Source organism: Ostrinia nubilalis, chromosome 10 (genome assembly GCF_963855985.1).
Source record: "Ostrinia nubilalis chromosome 10, ilOstNubi1.1, whole genome shotgun sequence".
Classification (NCBI taxonomy): Eukaryota; Metazoa; Arthropoda; class Insecta; order Lepidoptera; family Crambidae; genus Ostrinia; species Ostrinia nubilalis.
In genome coordinates this window covers 16531389-16536165 of record NC_087097.1, presented here as the reverse complement: position 1 = coordinate 16536165, position 4777 = coordinate 16531389, and positions in this window count along the sequence as shown.

The following is a 4777-nucleotide window of genomic DNA, read 5'->3' as shown; positions in this document are numbered from 1 at the left end:
GATTTATTATCTCTTTCCAACGTTCTGAGAAGGTACAATAAAGGCGTTAAGTATTTGAAAGCACTCAACAAGTACAAAATAGGAGTCTACTTTGAAAAGCCAGGTCTAGCCAATGCACTACTGAATAATAAAACCTTTTTAAGTGATAATCAGTTCAAAGCCAGCATTCCAGCTTCATCCACCGAAACCACGGGGATAATTCGAAATGTGCCTATAAAGTACAATAACAAAAAAATCTTTACCATGTTGAGCAGTAGTAAGAAGATTATCAGCGTTCGCAGATTCTTCCGCAAAGACACCACAACTGAAGGTTTCTCCCGTCAGCCCACAGGGACAGTCGCCATCACTTTTGCGGCCACGACCCTGCCAGACTTCGTGGAGCTGGGCGGCTGGAGGCACAGCATCTCCCAGTACATCCCTCCAGTTAAGCAATGTTACCGCTGCCAGAGGTATGGTCACATTTCCAAGTATTGTAAGAACGAGGAACGGTGCTCAATTTGCAGTAATGGACACAATTATAAAGATTGTCCAACTCCTAAAGAAAATGCAGTATGCTCTCATTGCAAAGGAAACCATGTTAGTATTTCAGCACAATGTCCAATAAAACAAAAGAAAATACAAGAAAATAGAGTGAAATTTGTTAAAGCTCCCACTTATGCAGACATATCTAGTAAACAAACCTTTCCAGAATTGAGAACAAATAATAAATACTTACCAAAGCCTGAAAACAACTTAATGTCTATATTGAACTCTGATGCAACGGTAATGAATCTTTTAATAGAGTCAATAGTTAAAATTATAACATTAAATAAAAGCAACAACACAACTATTTCATCCAAAAACATTTTAGATATTCTTACAGACACTTTCAGTAAAAATTTTAATTCATCAAATTCGAAGAGCAAATAAATATAGTTCAATGGAATGCTCAGAGCTTTCTGTGCAATCGTAATTTATTTACTAAGTTTATTTATGATAATTGTATAGATATTGCTGTAATATCTGAGACTTGGCTAAAGCCTATTCACAAATTTAAGGTAAAAGGTTATAAAATAGAGCGAAATGACTGTGGAAATTATCATAATGGAGTAGCCATTCTGATTCATGAAAGAATTCAATATTGTAGACTTCAAACTTATTTTGATAACTCATTACAAAATTTAGCAGTTCAAATCACAATCAATAATAAATCATACACAATAGTTTCAGTTTATTGTCCTACTAATAGTTCACCTAGATTTCATATAAAGAAATTTTCAGATTTAATTGTAAGTTTGCCAAAGCCAGTTATTGTAGCTGGAGATTTTAACGCCCATCATACCATATGGGGCTGTAACACTGTAGACAGTCGAGGACGAGATATTTTAGATAGTTTAGATGATTGTGATTTAGTTTTATTAAATGATAAACAGGTTACGACTGTGGGAACACATGTCTGGAGACCGAACGGACTTGACTTGACTATGGTGAGCCCCTGTTTAGCTTTATGCTGTGACTGGAAAGTGCACGATGATCCACTTGGTAGTTATCATTTACCCACAATAACCTCAATACAACTATTAACAACTGCATCGCAACCACGTCTAACATACATGCCAGCAGGTACTGATATCCCTGATCATCCTAATCTTAAACTAGTTAATTGGAAACATTACTCAAAGTTAGTCAATGAAATGTTGTATGATTTTACAGTGTCTAATAGCAATGTTTTGGAATTGTACAACAACTTTTGTGACATCATCAAGTCAGCTGTAAATATGTCAATGCCAAACTCAAATAAAAAAAGTCAATCTCAACGTTTCGTTCCACACAGATCGTCAGTTAAAAAATCTAAACGTCTTTCGGTTCCTTGGTGGAATGATCGCTGTGCTAGTGCTGTACAAAACTCGAAAGAAGCTTACGTGCAATTCAAAAATGACCCTACTCTTGAAAATTATATACATTTTAAAAAATTACAAGCCCTAAAAAAGCGTGTTATTAATACAGAGAAAATTGAGAGTTGGAAAGAATTTTGTTCAAATTTAAGTAGATTTACTCCCATATCTCTTATTTGGAATACTTTACGTAAATTTAATAAAAGTAATAATTGCAAGTTTTCGCAGAATGATTCTTGTCCGCTTTGGGTTCATGATTTTCTTACGAAATACACTCCAGACCATGCAGAATCGCCACCATTAGATTTCACTAATTGTACAGCAAGTAATGCAAATTCTTATCTGTTAAGCATGTTTACGTTTACTGAGCTTATATCAGCGATCAAATCACGAAAGGACACCGCTTGCGGCTTGGATTTTATCTCTTATAAAATGTTAAAAAAATTAAATAAAAAAAAACCTATTAAAATTTCTATTTATCATTAATAGTTTGTGGAAGGAAAATCTGATTCCAGGTCAATGGAAGACTGACTGCTTAGTTCCCATATTAAAACCGAATAAAGATAAAAATAGTCCAGACTCATATCGTCCGATAGCTTTAACATCGTGTGTAGGTAAAATTTTTGAACAATTGATAAAACAGCGTCTGGAGTTTTACATAGAAAGTAATAATTTGCTTCCAAGCAATCAATTTGGGTTCAGACGTGGGCGTTCCGCTCGTGAAAGTTTAGGTTGTTTATACACAGACATACAAAAGGCTTTAAAAGAAAATAACTATCTAATCTGCGTTTTCTTTGATATTGTCGGTGCCTTTAACAATGTCAATCTTACTGTGTTATCCTCGATTCTCTCTTCATTAGGTCTTCCAACTAAAATTGTGGCCTGGTTACATAATTTTTTAAATAATCGCTTAGTACATGTTAAACTTAATAATAAATTATATGGTCCAAGACTCTCTTTCAAAGGAGTTTGTCAAGGAGGTATTTTGAGCCCGTTGTTGTATATTATATACATTCATAGGCTAAATGAAATTTTGGGACCTGATCCCCAAATATGTAATTTACAATTTGCAGATGATTTAGCAATATATACTCAAGGCCCAAATTTGTCCACGTTAATGCAAATAAAAGTAAAGTTGTTGTTTTTAAGAAACGCTGCATACATTTATTAAGTTCGGGTATTAAATATAACCATCAAGAACTACCACTGGAATCAGGTGCAAAATTCTTAGGTGTTACTTTCCAACAAAACTTCTCTTGGAAACCCTATGTTGATTGCCTTATAGAAAGATCTCTACGTGCTACAAATATTCTTAAATCTCTTACTGGAACCAATTGGGGTGCAGATCCTAAAATACTTTTATTATTATATAAATCTTTGGTAAGAAGCCATTTTGAATATGCATTTTTTTGTTTTGCCTCTGATAAGAAACTTGTAGAGAAACTTGAAAAAATCCAAAATAAGAATTTGCGACTTATATTAGGAGCAATGAACACCTCACCAATTAATTCAATGCAAATCGAGTGCAACTTACCTCCTTTATTCATTAGATTTGATTATCTTAGACAAACGTTTTTGATGAGATTGTTGTCTGTAAATAATAGTTTATTAACGACTAAGTTATTACAAATTAATTTTCCTTCTTATTTGAGTACTGTGCTATCGGATATCAAAAGGTTAAAAGATGATAATAATGTACATACTAGCGATTTATTACCGTGTTATGGAGGTGAATATGACAGTAAGTTTTGTTTTATAAATGTAATAATTAATAAAAAAACTTTCTTGTAAATATGTTGTAAATAATGAACTTAATTCTTGGGAAGGCTATAGACAAATATACACTGATGGTTCAAAAACCGAAGATAAGGTTTCTATGGCATTTTATGACTTAAATGTCAAGATTGGTCATGGGATAAAATTACCATCTGCAGCAAGTATTTATACTGCCGAGGCATGCGCAGTGCTGGCTGCTCTGGAGTACATTGAGCATTCAAACATTGAAAAATGGATAATAGTTTCCGACAGCATGAGTGTTTTAGAAGCTTTGTCGAACCCGTGTCATAACGCAAAAACAAACTATATTATTTTTCAAATAAAAGAAAAATATCACAAACTATGTAACATGGGCAGAGATATTATTTTTTTCTGGACACCTTCACATGTGGGCGTGGTGGGCAATGAAGAGGCAGACACTTTAGCTAAGCTTATAACAAACACATCAGATGTAGTACCTGTTAAAAAGATCAAAATATCATATACAGACTGTTCAACCCTTTTAAAAGAACTAATGAAGAAAAAATGGCTAGACCACTGGCAAGAAAGTATTCAAACTAAAGGAAAATGGTACCACCAGATTAACCATGGAATAGGAAAGCCCTGGTTTACAAAAGGAACCTATAAGAACAGAAAGTTTTATTCTTACATATCAAGATTAAGAATTGGACATGGCCGTTTTAATGAACATCTCCACCGGATGAACATGATCACCTCCCCATCATGCTCATTCTGCAATCAAGCTAATCAATCCCTCCATCACATATTCTTCGAGTGTTCTATATTTTCACTCCAAAGACTCATTTTGATAGAAGACTTATTACAAGTTTATAAAGAACCAGAAGTCATCCCGCGCTCTCTACCTGATCTTCTCAAAAATGAAAACTGTTTCGTAGCATTATACAAGTTCTTAGTTACCACTAAAGAAGAAATTTGAAGAAATTCAAAGCCGAAGTTAAAGGGAAAAAAATAATATTGAAGGGAAATTACTCAGTCGGCTTCAAAATGAAAATGTTTCCTCTCTCTCGCGCCGTCTCTGTGAATACAAACTGAAGACTTGGCTGTATGGCGAATGCCTTTGCCTTTTCCTGCAAGAGGAAAGAACGAAACCAAAAAAAAAATCTCTA